The 18,492-nt window shown below is 49.4% G+C and overlaps 1 protein-coding gene across 3 annotated transcripts in view; it reads right to left on the bottom strand.

The window, feature by feature from the left end:
* The window catches only part of LOC144111308 (ephrin-B3-like), a 669,955-nt gene that overhangs the window by 367,735 nt on the left and 283,728 nt on the right, over positions 1-18,492 (bottom strand). The gene's annotated exons all lie outside the window — the stretch shown is intronic.

Below are 18,492 nucleotides of genomic sequence, written 5' to 3'. Positions count from 1 at the left end.
CAATTTCGCCTCCACGGCTTTCCCTACAGGTCCAGGCGAATTCCCCGGAGCTACTGTCTGCCCGCACGAATGGGTTCGCAACGTAGTGCTCATCAAGACTGCGCCGGTAAAGGAAAGGTCACTGCCTATCTCGCCGACGTCACTGGTTTCCTTATATAGCGTGCAACTTTATTCGATTGGGCGTACCCTACTTCGCAGCAGCGGTTAATTGAAGCCAGCCTATAGTACGACAGCGCCACGTCTCTTCTATCCTGGACGAAAATATGACAAAACTAAAACAGAAGCGTCTATTCGGAGCTTCAAGGCTAACCCACTTTATGTACTTGACACGGGACACGCACGTCCCCAGCCCCCCTGGCATTTCACATGAACTTACTAGCCCCACCTACTGCAGTGCTCAGCTCATACAGGAGCCATTGCCTATAATCTTGTTAGACCCGATGGAAAACACCACGTACAGATACAGTCGTTTGACGACAGCTGTACATCGACTAAAGGGTTTATCCAAGAAGATCCACCATCAAAGGCCACGACACTGTCATTTACACAAATAAATGCAGAGCAAATCGCGCCCTGTAATACTGGCAGTACAGGGTGGCGGCATAGAAGAAAAAAAAAAGCATTTTTTTCTCACAAATTATCTTACCCTAACGATAAAATAGAAATCGCGGGTTTGAGACCAACTTCGATTGTCGTGGATACGATTGGGCAAGCACCTGGAAATCAACAATGAAACGTCTACAGCCAAATATTCCTTGAACTGGCTTAAATGGTACTGCAACCCAAATGTATAGTTTCTACGCCCTCTTGCTTTCGCCGATTCTTTCGCCCTCTCTCTTTCAATTCAGCAGAAATACCCTCGTTGAGCATCCCTAGCGGGAACCAGGGATAAATAGCAGAGACTAGCGGAGACTGGTGTTCCTATCTACGCTCTATACAGGAACACTAGCGGAGACGGAAAGGCAGCGTCATCTAGCATCGGTTTCGGGGGAGATACACCCAAAACGGTTTCTCCCGTGTCCGTAATTGGGCACACTCAACGCCTCCATGCGCGCTCAACAGCTGCTCCACTCGTCGGGGCGAACGGATGAAAAAAAAAAACGCCAGTTCCTCTTTTCCTCGTTTCGCACTTCTCACGAAATAAAAGCCATCCCCGGCCTCGAAACGCACGACGACAGACGTAGTGCGTGCGAGTTAATTCGCGTCCTCCTCCTCCTCCTCCTCCGGGCTCGCTCTCAAAAGGAGACAAAGCGAGAGGAAAACAGCAGTAGCAAGTTGGCGCCACGCAAGCGACGCCCGAACAACGTGGGAGGTTGTGACTTCTTTCTTCTCGTTTTGTCCATTAGCGCTCGCGCGCGTTCCAGCCGACGAACCGCGGCCGCCACAATGCGGAGTCATCTCCGCCCATTTTGAGCGCCTACCTAGGCATTACGTCTCTCATTGCTCACCCCGACACAAACCATCCCCCCCCTCCTTCGTCTCATCTCTAGCCACGCCAGTCGCTCTGCCTGTTCGCCGCCCCCAACACATCCTGCATGTTCTCTTCCTTTCCTCTTCACACTCCTTCTCTCAGCCTGCGTCAGCTTTTCTTCGCACTACATGCCTCCCTCTCCCACTTCCGTTCGCCCCCAATGAGTGGTGTGCATAGCTCATCACGTGATGAGACAACGATAGGTTCCACGGAAGACAAGAGCGAGGGAGGGAGGGAGGGAATAGCCAGCGCTTGCAAAACGTCTCGTTTTCATTGTTCGCGTCGTTTGAGAGCTTTCTCTTTTGTAGCTATATGAATGTGCCCCGTCCTGTCGTTTCTTCTCTCTATTCTTCCCCCTTTCAGCTTCAGGAACCTCGGAGAATGCGAACAGAATAGAGGAGACAGATGCGCCAACAACGCGTCGGCGGGACAGCTAGGCGAGCGGCGGAGGGAGGGTGAACCCCTGGGTGCTTTTAGTTCGTCAGCTGTTTCTCCCCAAATACTCCTTTTCGTGGAGCGAATATGGCCCGGAGTGCAAACCACGGGGGGCAGAGGGGGAGAGGGTTCTAGTTCGTACTTCGACCTAAGCCGACGACGGGCGTCGCCCGTTGAGAACAGAACCGTTCGTCAAGGTAGGCGGCATGAAGGTGACGCCAGTGTCGTGCGTCTTTTCCGTCACAGCGTGCGGTTCTGTCGGACGTGAGTTCGTCTGAAGACAAAAAAAAAGAGAGAAAAGGTCGTCGACACGTCTCGAGACGCGCTGCCGTGAGAGAAACAACGCATTTTCTGACAGGATGAGTGCGCAGCTCACAAGAGGTGGGAGAGTCTCTCGGCGTCAGCGTTTAACGCTATGGTCGGCTACAACTCAAGAGCGAAGCGGATTTTCCCCGTCAAAGGAGCCCCTTCCAGCCAATAGCTTCGGCCGATTCTTGTGACACTGCGAGCATGAAAACGTAGGGAGTCGCATATGAAAGAGGATAACCCCTCACTCATGGTCGGGAATAGTCCCCTCCCCGCACTGTGACGCTAGCAGGCTCATGACAATCGGCCGACGCCATTGGCTGGAAGTAGGTCTTTGACGGGGAAAAGCCGTTTCGTTCTTGAGTTGTATCCGACTATAAAAAGGCCGTGCTTGAACTTGAAGCCAGGCAGCGCCTTTACGAAAGGTCACTGAAGTGCTCCAACACACAGAATGCCGGTTAGACATGTATTAGTGTACACCATTCTTCGATTGAGTCTTAACTATCCGAAGAATGGGATCCATCGAAATTTCTAGGAATGTTTGCGACAGTGTGCGACCATCTCAGTAGTCTGCAGTAATGCTTCTCCTGCCGGTCCCTTGAGGATACTAAATGAAGTGAACAAGTGAACAATTTCATGAACATGCTTTACCAGCTATATCTTGGGCAAAATCCGTGCTGTAAAATAAGCAACAAAATAAGAGACACTGCTCTCTAAAGACGCTACCATTTGCAGCCAAGCAAACATGAGTTACCACTTTGTTCTGCGCATTTCTTCTACCATGTAGTTGCAAAGTAAACAACGCTAGAGAAACCCATACTTTGGATTTGATGATGCATAAGCATTTAATATTCCGCAGAGTTCTGCTTGCCCGAGAGTATGTTTTGCCAGTCTTACCGGATAACCCACAAAGAAAGGTCTTTAGTCTGTGCAAGCAAGCAAACAAATGGCTGATTTAGTTCTTGATTGTATTGTAAATTGACGTTTGTTGTTCATTCTAGTGTGATTCAGAGCGAAAAGAGAGAAATCAAAACATTTCTGCGGCGGAGGTAGAATCGCCGGCTCAAAGATCGCCTAATCCCAAACCTGCCAGGATCTCGTGACCACAGGTGGATGGATGAATTTAAATGGCGTCCACTTGGAGTCGGGCGGTGCGTGGCGCCACCTTGCCCCCGTAAATTTAATCGTTGATCCTACTTGCTGCTTATCTTAACTTTACAGCGCCCCCTACATAGCCAACATGAACCTCATGGCACTGGCCGACGTAAATAACGTTCTCTATGTGAACAGGGGCATCTCCCCATGCGAGATACGATGAGGCGCAGTTCGAACCCAAACAACGGGCAGTTTTAACTTTCGGTTGCGAAAAAGAAAAGCCCCAGGAGTGTTGCATTTCCGCAGGGCGCTTGCACGCTGCACCTCTCCTGTAACCTCTCGCAGCATACTACAGGTCGAACAATGAGCCCGGCGACCTTGCCCGTTCTTTCACGCGCCACGAACCCCACGGCAAGTTCGCGCACGTTCGCGCAACGGAGAAGAGTTCGTGACGGCGTCAGTCGAAGTACCTGGACGTGGGCGGACGCTTTAGCTGTCCTTGAGAAAGCCCTGCCCGTGGCGGTCATGGCGGTTGCAATCCGCGCCGCACCCACCCACCTACCCCCCTTCTTAATCATAGGAGCAGCACGGGGGGAGATGCGCGGTCCATTCTGCATGCTTGTCTCCTGAGAGGCTGGAGGAATTTCGCGGCCTAACCTAACCTTCACGACCGTTGAGAAGCTGATCCCGCGAGCGTCAATCGCGACTTACATCATTTATGAGGAAGCTTACGTTTGTTTTCTTGTTGAATGGTGTTTTGTTGTCTTGAATCGTGTTGTTTTGTGTCTGGTGTGGTGTTGTGTTGTGTGGTGTATAGCGTTGTGTGGTAGTGTAGCTTGTTTGTTGACATACATAGTAGTGTAGTGTAGTGCAGTGCTGCGTTGCGTAATGTTTTGTGTTGTGTTGCGTGGCGTTGTGTTGTGCTGTTCTCAGTGCTTCGTAATAACGCACCTAGGAAAGGTCCTGACATTCCTGTCACCACTTAAAGGACACTGGAGTGTTAACAGCATTAGGTCAAGGTTCGTCAGCCGCTCGTCAGGCTCCCACCGGCGCTCAGCACGCTAGCGCCATTTTAACCATTCATCGCCAGCTCACGACCAGAACAATAGGCATAGCACCACTGGAAGTCCGAACTTCGATAATTAAGCAAACGTGTGCACCGTGCCTGTTGCTGCAACAATCGCGCGCGGCCTCGCAGCTTGACCTCCCCTCTCCCGCCTTCTTGAAGCGAGTTTTCAGTATCGCGACTTCCTGATCACTATAGGGCGATAACGCACCGAGGGAGTCAGCCTATATCTAGCTGCAGATAAATAAGCACAGACAGGTCGCAAGCGGAAATGGCAGGACGCAAGAAGAAAATGCGAATGGCGAATCACAAGGGTGGCCCGTCACGTACCCGACACCCACGCGCTCATTGCCGAAGAGGCAATGACACAGGCAACGCCCCTGGCTTCCGCGCGGGCAGAACGAATCACGACGACGCACCAGGCCGGCGCACTCGGAACGAGCCAACGGAGGAAGAGGTCGAGAAAGGCCGGAAGAAGAACGACCCCCGTATCATCAGGTAAGTATTGCGCATTGGTGGCTAAGCACTGCACCGAGGACTTACAGTTGAACAAAAGGAAAAGAAGAAACACAAGAAAATTAATCGCTGATCGAGATAAAGCAACAACGTGAAAACGTCCGTCACAGTATTTCGCCCCTCGCATCTCCTGCTTCTATCCAAGAAGCAGGAACGCAAGCTGACGAGAGAGAAGGTGGATTAGTATACTCTCTCTCTCATCGAGTCTTTCGCTATTTCTCTCTACCTGTAAGGAGAAAAATAATAATGAAAGAATGTAAATTCCGGGCGAATTTCGCAGTGGAGAAAATAGGAGGGCGTAATAAGGCCATTCGTATTCTCGGCGCCGTACGGTACCGCCGCAGTCTCAACATCTGGGCGGCTGGATTAGAAGCACGGAGCCACCGACCTCCCCCACCACCATCTCCGACCCAGCCCGTGTGCCGCCGACTTGTGAGGAGGACCTATGCGCTGAGGAACGCGGCGGAGCAGCCGGTTCCGTGCAACGAAAAAGCAATTACACTCGGAGGCGGCGGACCCGAGTCCACCGCGGCTTCTGGTTCTTCTTCGATCGAGGCGCACACAATCTTTTCGAAGAGCGAAAAACGGCCATGATTCCTTTTATTTCTTTCTCCTTTTTGCCCGAGACGCGGCAGCGAATAGGTGCTTATTAAAAGCGAAGTACCCCTCCACTTCGTCCTTGTTAAGGAAGTTTATCAGTCCAGCACTGGAAGCAGAAAGGAGTAAAAAGAGGGAAAGCTCTCTTCTACCGCACTACATTTCGTAAAAGGGGGTGTGCTAGAGAAGAGTTTACTCCCTTTTTACACCACTACAGGCGATTTCTGTTTAGAGTAATGAGGGGAAGTTGCGATCGTATAGCCGCAAGCAATACGAGAGAGAACAAACTTTTTGCGGAAGATTGCAAATTTTCCTGTTATTTCTCGACTCAATTTGAGAATGACATTTGGATACAGATTACCACAGCGCTATGCCACACGGACACAAGAAGAAGACACGCAAGATAGGACGGGCGCCTGTGGTAATCTGCCGTCAAAAAACAATGAACCAACTTGCCCAGACCAAAATCCTCATGGGACTTGGATATTATACGCCAAGATGATAGTTAGGAAACATTAAACACTGAGCACGTCAAAAATAATTATGGAGTAATCTATACAAACTTTGTCTTCCATCACGCCTCGAGGGTTTCTTGTAACGGGAAAGACCCCAGGTAGCACTGAGACTGCAATAGTCAAGGTGCAGTCAAATTAAGAAGGCTCATTTGGTGGTAAATATAATTCCTTAAGAAGACGAGTACTATGCCAAGGTAATATCAAATAGTTTTTCATGTGTGAGGAGTAAAATTATGATAGTCTAAAAACAGTTTTTCGTGCATGAGGACTAAAATTATAAGTCTAGCCTATACGAGGGTGTACTCCTTGATGCAGTTGATCATGATGAATGAAACGCGGAGCTAAAAAGAATATAACAAAAACTGGCAACGTGCTTTTTTACTATTAGTGTTTTCGCACGTAATTCAACCAAGATATTTCACTCATTCCAACACATCAGCTCTTGGTAGTACGTGGCGGATTGGAGAGAAAAGAAACGGGAAAAATTCCCATGGACAAAGAGTCACCTTAGGTGTTGCCAGTGCGATAGCATAAGCTGTTGATACCTTTACCGGAAGTGCCGTGACTGGCCTCAAGTTAATAGACACCTTTAGCATACCGTGTTACCGTTACCATGACCGGAGCACCGGAATCCCGCCCACCGGCAGTAAGCATGCGCTGATTGGTCCCGATGCGTCAAGAGAGCGCGCTGCTGCCGGGTGCCTGGCACCATCTGGCGGCCTCTAGGGGATTTGCGCATGCGCAGTGACGGCGCGCGGGCTCCCAGCAATCCGGTCACGGTATCGGTAACACGGTATGCTAAAGGTGTCTAATGTCAGAATTTTATGACCGATTTCCATACTTCTGTTCCTAATTGAGGCGTTTAATGCTGCCGCATTAAGATGCAGTGAATGCGTAATATCCATGTTCTCAGTAACGGCAGAACTGGGAACGATCGCGGAGCATTGTTTCTACTTTGCATTTATCGAGCGAAGACAATTCCATTCTTATAGTGTGAATGATTACTATAGAAAAGCGAGCCGTTGGATGCGGCAATATTCAAACAGCAACAATGCTGCCTCCAATGGAAAAGATCTCGAAAAAAAATTAAGAGCAACACTAACTACGAAGAATCTCAGCACTCTTCCACCTTTCCGTCGCTGGCAGTGCAGTGTCCGTTCTTGCCGGACTGGCATCAGTACTCACAAGTAACCCGGAAGCTATCCTAACCAGCCATACCGGTAACCCAACCACGCCAATAAACCCTCCTAGGTGACGTCACTCCGCCCACGTGACCTCCCGCGCGCCCAGCACCGCGGAGTCACGCCTGCCTCCAGTCGCCTTGGCGTGCGCCGTGATATCGCGAAGCCTTCCTACAGGCCGCTATAATGACATGTCATTAGGCGCCATTAGCGCGCCGGCGTGCGTACAATGACAGCGACGCCACCGCGCGGCCGCTTTGTGCACCCCTTACGACACGGGAAGCGCGCGTAAAAGCATGACGGCGTTATGCAGAATCACCACCGGATGCCCCCAGCGCACGCCTCGAACGTCTCAATCCAAAGCCAGGCCGCACAACGCATGAAATATCATTGGCAGTGACTCTTGGCTGTCGAGCGCCGCCACACAACGACCAGAGGCTATAAGAAAACAGTAATGTCGACGCGTGATAGCTGGCGCACTGCGATGCGAGTTACCCGTCCTCGATTTTCCCATACGAGTGTCTGCATATGTGTTCCTTCGACAGGTAGAGGCAGTGCCGACGAAGGATAACGATGGCTATTACTCTAATCCGATGGCGCATATGGATGGGCCGTGGTTACGTAATTGGGATTAATAATATTTCCTTGCATCTCGCCGCGCTTTGAACATGCGCGGCATTGCACGCGCATGCGCAGGACGTGTCGCAAGACTCCGCATGCGGTCTTGCGACACGTTGTCGTACTTTGGAACATGCGCGGCGCATTGTACAAACAGAGACTACGCCGTTGCGGGATGAAAGTCGCGACTTGCCTGACACCGGGGCAGCAGTTTGACAGTCGGTCCGTCGAAATCAAGATGACTGAGTGCGCATGCGCAGTGCGTGTGCTTCTCCACGCATAAGCATCATGTACCACAAGTCACGAAAGGGTCCCAAGGCGAAAGCGCCCGGGAACCGGAATACGCGCGGTATCTCACGAAGACACAACGAGCGACACCAAGGCACTCATTACTCCTGGAATTAAAAATATCCAGGAGGGATCCCGGTAATATTCTCTAGCTTGCGCCTGCAAATTGACACATATGTTTCAATAAGACACGCGTGTGACCACACTCAAGGCACAGGCGCGTTAACCTTCGTGCTTTTGCGACAGATAGTAAGCACTACAGTTCAATCACAGAGGGAAGACCTAATGAACATTTAGACAAATATTGCTCTCCTATCATGTCGTCAACCTTCAGCTGTGTGTGCCTCGTCGCTGCTCCTCTTCAGTTTGACATAGAAATGAAGGCAACAAACATATAGGGCATTGATCATCAATCGAGACAATGTGTTCTCTTTAATACTGGACCAAAGTGTACATGCAGCGGCACAGAGTAGGCTTGTGGATGCGGCTGCGGCTACACGTCACCTTTGTACTCCTGTCCTTTCGAAATATATATTTGCGCCTCCCTGCTACAAACTATAGCTTTAGAACAAAACCACCGTAAAAATGAAGGATTACCACGGTTCAAAGGCAGGTTTTGAATGGTCCGTGTTTGTGTGCAAATAGCTCCCTTGGAATAGCCGACTGAGAGGCATTTCGCTCGCCTCCGCACCCCTCTTAGGTGCACAACTGTTATTACGGGACGACTTGCGGGCTGAGCCCAATAGTCTATTGGTAACACAAGGGCCGAGAAAAGAAACTGCGAAACACACGTCCAGAACTTCTCGGGACAGACGTTATTTATCAGCGGATGAATTTCAATCAGGATTCGAACCCACAAGAAATGTTTAAGCCCCGAAAGAAGAGAAGCATACGGCACTTGATATAGCACCAAATATTGACATGAAGTATACAACCTCAAGAAGGAATCAGAAGTGAATCCACGGACATTCATGCAAATCTTAGGAGGACAAGCCCATTTTTATTCTGATTCCAAACGTCTATAATTGGCACGAGCATAGGAAAATGCAAATACGTCAGGCTTATTATCATTTACTGCCTTTCCAACGCGCAGACGATGACGTCAGCGGCACTGATTGAGAGGTAACGAGACGTTCTTGATTGTCTTTCACACTTGAACGGGCGCAGGGTTTCCCTAATGTGGCCACCAAACTCCACCGCAGGAAAACCGCCGCAGTTCCGCCAAATCAACCTTATGTGAACGGAGCGGGTCTGCGAAGGAATGAGCTGCACTGGAGGCCAGGCACGAATTTTGACCAAGCCGCACACGTTTGAGCGTCACGTCACGTCTACTAACCAATTCACCCTTACCAGGAACAAGGAGTTCCCATGCGGCTTGCTACTGCATGCGTAATGGCGGACGTGATTTAGCGATGAGGTCAAGGGTTTGCGCTGCATATCTTCATCCCTCGTGCAAGTACTCGCGGCAAGTTGAGGAAAGCTTGTTACGAAAGAAGACAGTTTCACACGCGGTCCGTCCGGTATACGTGTGCGAGCAATCATCGACAATGGCCGAATCACGCAGCTCGGCGCGCGAAGGCAGTACTCGATTAAGCGTTACCTCGGAGGCAATTCTCGTTCCAGCGCTATATATATGACTGCTGGCCAAAAAAAAAAAAGAGAAAAGATTATAGCGCCATCGCGTGGGGGAAATAGAAAACACCAAAGTAGAGCGGAAAAGAGAATGGCGCGATTCACGGGAAGCGGGGCCATCAGCTTTAATTTACGAGACGGCGTTCACGCTCTCTCTCAGTGCCCAGCTGTTCGCGTCCGCCCGTGCGGCTGCTTCGACGCCCTCGTTCGACCTGCCACATCCGGAAGGCGTTGGTACTGATTTCGTGCGCTTTTCTTTTTCCCCGGTTCAATTTCATCCAAAAGAAATACGTCGTGTTAATCCTTTAATGTACAGTGTCGCAAATTCGCGACACACTGTTTGCACAATATGTACTCTTTACTATATATACATGGAGCTTGCATACAAAGTTTGATGTCAATGTGTTTTTAGTAGCAGAACTTTTCGGTCATAATATTTCGCGTCACTGTGAGGAAGCTACGAGTATATGAAGAAAAAAGGGGGCGCGTATATACGACTGCCAGCGAGCGTTCAACTGTTGCGCATTCGTCATTTTCTGATAATTGTTGCAGGAAGAAGAGGCAGGCATTTGTTGGATAAGATCCACAGGAACACCTGGGTCCAGTATCTCTTGGCTTATAGCAGCAGCTGATGCTACCGGAAGTGATGTCCCCTTCGATTTGGTGATCCTCATAGACAAAGGGAATGCTCCGGTCTTATGACGTCGCTTCCTTCTAGCCAATTGGCAAATTTTATGACCGACGACGCACTTTGGTACCATGGGGATTCTAAAGCATTAAAGAAAGTTTACGGTCCCTGGTCCTTCGATTGGGGTCGATGTCGTCTTTTGGTTTTTCACACACTAGCTGCACAAAATTAGCCAAATGCTGATTGTTGCTTACTGAAAACAACGATTTTAGCGGTGCTAACACAATTTCACGGCGATAGCTGTGAGGCGTCCGTCCCTGGCTTTATCGTCGTCATCGCCGTCGGCGTAACCGGTGGGTGCGTTAATGTCGCAGTCACGTGACGTTAATGTCACGTGACCTTATGTCACGGTCAAAGTGGGTCGCATAAGCCTACGGGTGGCTCTGTTTAGAACAGTCGCCTGCCAGTGCACGGGTTTATTACTTGACCACTGCACCAGTACGCCAGGAATATATCCAAAATTAAGCGCCTGAACAGCTAGCGCAGAACGTAGCGTTACACAGTCGCAACCGTCCTGTGAGTTTTTTACTTTGGCTTTTGAATGTGAGGTACATCAGCTAACGTAACGTAGAAGTGATTTTTTTTCTTTGATTTCTTTCTAATTTCGGCATTGATGGTTTAACAAAACTCGAAAGGCAGCAGTTCAGTAGATCTGTGCTTTTTGCCGGAGAGAAAGGAACGACGCTGTCAGTGGAGGTTCTGAATGAAAATTTTAGAGTCTCATCAAGCCAAAGCGGTTTTGGATCAATAGAAATTGAAGCGGTGGTTAAGTGCCCTACAGTGCTTTTCAGGCGGAGGCAATTATGTGGATACGAGAGAGCTTCTCGTTGGACTAGCCGGAGCATAATTTGACACAAAGACAGTAGCGCTGGAGAAAGACATTCAAGACGAAAAGCGTGTATCAGTAGGAAGAAAGGAACACACTTTGTCCTACACCACACAGTGTGCTTCATCGTTTTGTGTCAGCTGCGTTTGAACTTTCGTCAAATAATGTGCGTCGTCTCACCTACAACCCTTAAGAAAGAAATCACCCCAACATTTCTCACATTTTCAATTACATGTGGAGAAATCTCCAGAAAGCTCTGCATCTATAATATCGTCAAAATAGCGCCATAACAAAAACTTTAGCAAGGACAGGTTGGTCTTCTAGTTCTACCACGCACACAGGAAGCACGAGTCAGCAGGAGAAACTGCGAGCCGCGAAACTAGCGATTTCGACTAAACTGAGGAACCGCGGCTGCCGTGGGGCAGGACTAAATTAAGTTTGGTCGGAGGGGGCTTGACCTACATGAACGCAACTTATCTTTTGTGGTGGTGATGATGATGATAGCTGCGTAACAACCGCCGTTTCTGGGAGAGCCGTTGATGATTATAAACAGTCAAAACTTAGTTCGTAAGTCGGTTCAAGTTAGTTTCTCCGAATAAACAGTGAACAGCAACTGGGGAAAATAGAAGATTAATTATGATTCATCACTAAATTATACTTAGTTGCAATTGATTACCTGTATTCGACAGAAAAATGATTTGTGTAAAGGCGCAAACAGAAAGAAAAGGCGCATGCGAAAAAAGGAAAACGCCAATCACCGCGCACATAGCAAAAAGAACATGAAACGATGAAAAGCCTTATTTTATCACCTATACCTGATTTTTATGAACTCACTTTCGCTCTACTGAATGCCAATCTGTCGTCCAAACAGGCCACCCTATGGATCCTCAGACTGACGTTCTGCTGAATTTCAGTTCCTCTATTTTCGCTGGAGCATAATTAATCAATTTGTTCTTTAATCCACAGCCTTAGTGCTTCTGTCCCTGAAAACCATCCGTATCATTTCCATTCCCATCGGTCATCAGTTTCGACATCACAGGATCACCACTGGCAAAGCACAGCTTTTATTTATTTATTTAAGCAATAATACAGACCTTTTTGTAGGTCCAGCTGTTATTACTTATAACCCCCGGAGGAATACATACACTGTAAATAGAAAGGAGTAAAAAGGGAGTAAGCTGTCCTCCAGCGCACTGACTTATAAAATCGAGTGCGCTGGAGGACAGCTTACTCCTTTTTTTTACTTCCATATAAGAGTATAGAGTGTACAACATACAGGTATCTCGACGTGGCCGCTATTCAGCAGAATGCGGAAACAATAAAGAAGCGGACCCCAGAACAAGTGCTGACACGCGTACCTTCATTCCTCAGCGAAGTCCGCACGCTTATCCGCCGAAGCCAAGTGAATGAGTCCTCGGGCATCGCACGACCAGGAGCGGTAGAAAAAGAAAAAAGAAACGTGAAAGCTGCCGATCGACGGACGACCGAGGACGCTAAAAAAGCATGCAACGGTAGAGGACCGGAGGCAACGAAGAGGACAGGCTAAGTAAATAATAAAGCAGGTAAAAAGCACGGGACAGACTCGAAACGGACGACGCCCCGCCCACCCTGAGCGACTTTCTCCGGTCGAACAGGCGGCGGCGCTCAGGTGGGTACTACAGCCGATCACCTGTGCTCCGGTCACGTGTGACGCGCGCGCACACGCGCGCGTAATCTAATCACCTAATCTAATCCCAGTTCCGACGTAGCACGCAGGGGGGATTAGGGGACCCTGCACGCCGAGATTCCGCGAGAGGTCTTTCTTTCTAGCTCTCTCCTTCCCTCCCATCTCTAGTCTCATTTCCTTTTTTCTTTTCGACATATTCCTTCTCCTAAACCCTGTAGGAACTACGGAGCTGTTTCGTTTCATATTTGTCCCTGCATTCTTTCTTTCCTTCTCATTCAGCAATCTTAGGAGCCGCGGAGCTCACGTCCCATCGACGCAGCACTCCGCCGAAGGGCGTGGGACTACCGAACGAACGAAAGTGTAGAAAAAAGATAAACAGAATGAACAAATGAGAAAGACGGGAGCTCTACGACACAGGAGGTGCGCTCAGGTCGGAGCGAAATTGGTTCGGCGAATGGCGAGCAGAGTTGTTATACGCGAAAGTAACTCAGCGGACCCGAAGCATGACCACTCGCGAGGTTCCAGTGGAGACCCATATGGTGAAGTTTCGTACAGCAACTCGCGAACAGAGCATGGTGAACTTTCGTAGAGCAACTTGGAGAACAGAGCATAATAAACTTTCGTACAGTAACCTGCAAACAGAGCATGATGAACTTTCGTACAGCAACTTGAGAACAGAGCAAGGTGAACCTTCGTACAGAAAGTTGCGAACACAGCGAATCTTCTTCCTTGCTTCTGTCTTAGGTATTTTACGATTGCTGTCTTGCAAGGAAGTTACCTGCCGGTAATACTGCTAATACTGCTTGCACTACTATTTTTTTATTACTACTACTCCTGCTACTACTAATACAACTACTAACACCACTACTACTACAACAACCAACTCTACTACTGTTATTACTCCAACCCCCCACCACTACTACAACTACTACTGCTACTACTATTAAACTCTTAGTACTACTAACCCTGCCAATCTTCTGCCGCTACTACTCTTCCTACTAACGACCGCGACTGCGGCAGCTAAACGGCTAAACGCACTACCACTTATACTTCCACTACTATTCGTACTAGGCTAAAAACCGAGAAACGTGGGAAAAAAGTACTACCGATAAACAGGTGCGCTTTGAGTACGTCATTAGCAAAGCTGCCATTGGCTGAGCCATAGGTGCATAGCTCGGCGTTGACAGCTGCGTCGTCGCTCGGAGGCGCCACAAGGCTGCTACGTAGCTCTCCCCACACGCGCGTCCGGGCACCGTTCGGTGTTGCGGGTCAACTCCGCGAGCGCGGCATGTCCAGCGCGAGTCAATTAAATCCACCGCCCGCACGGGGCGCCCTCGTGAATGATTGAACGCGGGCCTCTAATGACGCGACGGTGCGTCGGCACTGCGCGCCCTCTACGTCCTTTTCTCTCTCACTCCAGCCTATTGCACTCTCTACACTCGAGTGCCTACACAAAGCGGCAACCGCAACAGCGCAGTGCGCGAATAGATCTGTTACGGGCCCGCCGTTCTCGGAAGTCAACGATGCGTAAGACGTGATCCCTGATCGTTGTCGCCATCAACGAGCAGCGGAGTGCGCCGTGCTTGTCATTCCAGGCGAGGAGGGCGAGCTGCATCTCGGCTGAGGCTCCACGGGCCATGCCCGGATAGAGGAGGACTTCGGAGATAGCGCTGCGAACGCGAAGAGATGAACTTCGCGCAGCAGTTTATATATTCCCTGGCGTTCACGCAGTGAGCTTAGTACAGCATAACTGAGAAACTGTTGGGAGAGCCCACCGCAGAACCAGCGGAGGTGCTTCCATGCAATGATAGGCAAAGCGAGAGAGGAGGCAGCTGGAACAAAAGGACTAATGTTCCTTGTTTGTCCGTTTAGAGGGGACTCACCTACTCGACAGCCCTCTCCTGGTGATGATGTTAGTTGAGAAGTTTTGAAGCGCTCTGTATACGTTTAGAAGATGTGATGACTGGTCATCCACGTTCCTAACCCGGAAAGCTATTTGCTTTCAATTCCGACCCAGTTTCCATCCAGCCGATAGAAGGGAACAAGGAAGTGAACAAGGCCAAGCACTGTTACTATGTGCCGTTATTGTGCGTCTGAGCTTTTGACGCAGCTTCGTGCTGAGTCCTTGCATTCCGTCGACCTGTGCTGTTTGTCAATTTTTTTTTTTCACACTGTTTCGCTCCTGTATCCTGTATTAACCGAACGAGACCTGAACGCCCCATCGCTTTGCACCTTTGGCAAAAAGAACGGATGACCCGAGTTTCTTTTCTCCGGAACTTGCGCTCACGCAATGAAGTAGGATGCCCTCCCCTACACTACACCCTCTCCACCAAGCAATGTCGGGCGAAAGCGGAGGGATAAGTAGAATGGGGAGAGAAGACAGAGTCGGAATTCGAGAGATACGCCCGACGACCCCACAACAGCAGTCCATCCACCTAGATAACAGCTGAGCCTAGGGAGAGACCGGGCAAGGGTATCTTTTTTTTCTTGAAAAGCGAGAAAGCGCAAGTTCATTCCGCCGGGCCCCGAGGAACACGCCATCAAAATCACCCCTCTCTCTCGCTCCCTGTCTGACACAGCCCCTACCAAAAGCGGCGGCGAGGAGGGTTTACAGGGAGCGGAGGGAGAGAGTCCAGCAGATAAGTAGAGAAGCAAGGAACCAGCCGCATTGCGCGCGTGCGTCCCAGCAGCCGACGCCGCCAGGAGGCGATGCGGCAAGCAAGCACGCAGAGGTAACAAAGCTGCTCGGACAACTATCGGGATCAGAGGAGGCCGAGGCTTCCGGAACAAATCGCACAGACACCGACGCTGAATTGATGACCGCCGGTTTAAAAGGTCTTCCAACGCTGACTACCTTTCCTTCTGGTGGTGCGACTCTACCCTCCCTTCAACCGCCGCCCTTTCCACATCACCTTCTCACCCGTTTCTCAGCCTCCGTTTCTACTTCGTGTTTCCCTCTCTCCCTCTGACGGCGGAGTTCGTCACGTCGTGCAGTGCGCCGCCGATGCGGCTGCACGGAGCGGCGGCAAGGCGCTCCCTCTTGCTTTAGTTCGACATTCTCCGACGACAGAAACTGATCGAACGCCCCTCGAGATCCCCCCCTCGCCCTCCTCCTGATCGCTCGGGGTATAGTAGGTGGCGGTACATACATACGCACGTAGTCTTAGCGTTTTACGAGTGGAAAAAAGAAAGAAAGATGGCGTCCGCCGCCGCCATCTTCTTGCCGCCTTTTCTGCTCCCTCGCCTTTTGCCGCGTCGTCCGTTTTTTTTTTATTTACTGTTGCTCTCTCGCTTCACGACTGAGCAGACGGAAAAAGAAAAGGCGAGCAGACGAACTCGAATCAAGTCGATCGACCTCGGCCCGCCCTCCTCCGAACACTCAGCAACCACAAAACCAACTTTATAACAAAGCAGCCCCGTGCCACCGCCACTCTGGCAAATGCCAGAGGATGAGAGACACGGCCACTCCTTCCTTGCCGTATGCTGCGAGAGTGGGAGAGAGTGAGAGAGAGGGGGTGGCTCGGCTGTCACGCACTTCACGATGGCTTAGATGGGAGGAGTCGTCGTCGCACGGCGGCTGCCAGGCTGACTCTGCTGGGCCTGCGTTGGCGCTGTCGCTTGTCTCGACTTCGATGCTATGGATCGGCTTGCGACTTCGAAGGTCGGGAAGGCTGCGCGGGTATTGGCCGTGTACCCGGCCAGCCTGTCTATAACCTTTTAGCCTTGACCGCACGAAGCCTGTCCCTTTTTCACTTCCGGATCACGTATTGTATGCTGGCTGAGATCGACAGTGGTGCCCGCGGAGATTTCTCCCAGCCGCTCAGACGTTCGTAAAAAAATATAAAAATAATGGCTACATTTGTATACAACTTAAGCAAACGAAAGCCAAGTCCCATTACGCTCAGAATGGCAATTACAGCGCCAACCCATTACAGCAGTAAAAGTAATGAGCATTTCAATGTTTCATGGCCAGTCAAAAAATACGGCAGAGCCAATCCCAAACTACAACAGAAATTTTTGTCGTCCTGTCGACAGATTCTTCTGTACTATTCGATGTTTGTTGTTGCGACAGAACTGACCTCGTCGTCACGACAGGAGACTGCTCTATAGTACAAAAGGTCCTGTTACTACAAGAATTTTTGTTGTCAGGTCTAAAAATACTACAGGAAAGTCGGTTGTGACAACAGAAAATTTTCTGTTGTGTTCTTGTTGTGTTGTGTGCCGTATTGAAAAAGTGAGAATTATCAAAATTATTGCTTTCAAAATTTTCTCTCGTGACCGGTTGTTTGTTTGGGTTAGCGGAAAAGCTTTAAGAACGCACTAGTATTTCTTTGTCATGAAGGAACAGTGTGTGGAGGTCACAGATGAGGTCGCAGCTTCACTGCACACAAATACAGAATCTTATTAGCTGCACATGGTCCCCTCTCGAAAAATACAGCAGAAAATTTCCTGCCGCCGCGACAGATATCTGTAGCATTTTTGGCCATGCTTGCGATAGCAACAAATAATTCTGCAGTAACAACATAATTTTCTGTAGTATTGTGCTGTCCCTTGTCGTAGCGACAGAACCACATATACAACATAAAAATACAACAGTACAACAGAAAAATCTGGCGTTAAGATAAAACAACAGAAAATTCTGTTCGATATCGGGCAACATTCTGTCGTTTTTTTTTTCGACTGCTATAACCAAAGTTTGCGGCATGTGCCGAATACTCTTTCGGTATTGTGCCGCGTAAGAAGACACATTTTCTACGGCTGAATCATAGTAAAGAATACATGATGGGGGCTTTAGGCCGCTTCGCATTCACCTACCACCAAAGCTGCTGCACCAAACACTAATTCAAAACCATGACGAATTTGCAAATCCACTAACGCCGTGAACACCTTTCCTTGCAACCACTCCCCTCTGTTTAGCCCTAAGTGGCAGCGAGAGACCCTTTAATTATTCAACGAGTAAATGAACATAAACGGTTTCGGCTCTATCTGCACAATGAAACATGAAGGCTGAAGGGCCTTCTTCAATTGCTTCAATCTGCTGTCTAAGCTAAAATGTGGAGTAACATATCCCACAACATAAAAAAAAGTTCGATTTGTATAGTTAGGCCAGATGCGAATTATGTGCGTTAGCAGTTGTTCGGTTTTCCCTTCGGTTCTGGTGTTCAGACCCAGTGTTCACGGATGGCAGTTGTTCGGATATGAGGAATTGAGTTAATGTCCATATATGCCGAATTGGTCATTGTCATAATTCAAGATCCCTGGGAGTCTTCCTACCACTCCTGGCGCAGTGGTGCAGAGGTCAAGCGACGCGCCACCTACCGCTGGGTGGGTAGGTGAGCAGCCTGCCACAAAGCAGGCTTCATACAACAAACACACAGCGGCTAAAAGCGGAAAATGGCCAATATATATGCTAGCGCACTAAAATGCAAATTTTGGCGCCATCACTAACACACCATTTTAAACACGAATGTAAAAAAATCACTCAAGCATCATCATCATCATTCTCATTAGTCATCAGTCTCGTCACCATAAGCCAGGTTATGCCTAAATACAGGCTATGACAGTGACCTCCCATTGATCTCAAGCAATGCG

Source organism: Amblyomma americanum, chromosome 11, assembly GCF_052857255.1.
Source record: "Amblyomma americanum isolate KBUSLIRL-KWMA chromosome 11, ASM5285725v1, whole genome shotgun sequence".
Classification (NCBI taxonomy): domain Eukaryota; kingdom Metazoa; phylum Arthropoda; class Arachnida; order Ixodida; family Ixodidae; genus Amblyomma; species Amblyomma americanum.
The sequence above is the reverse complement of the archived record's forward strand: the minus strand, read 5'-3'. Positions and strand labels throughout refer to the sequence as shown.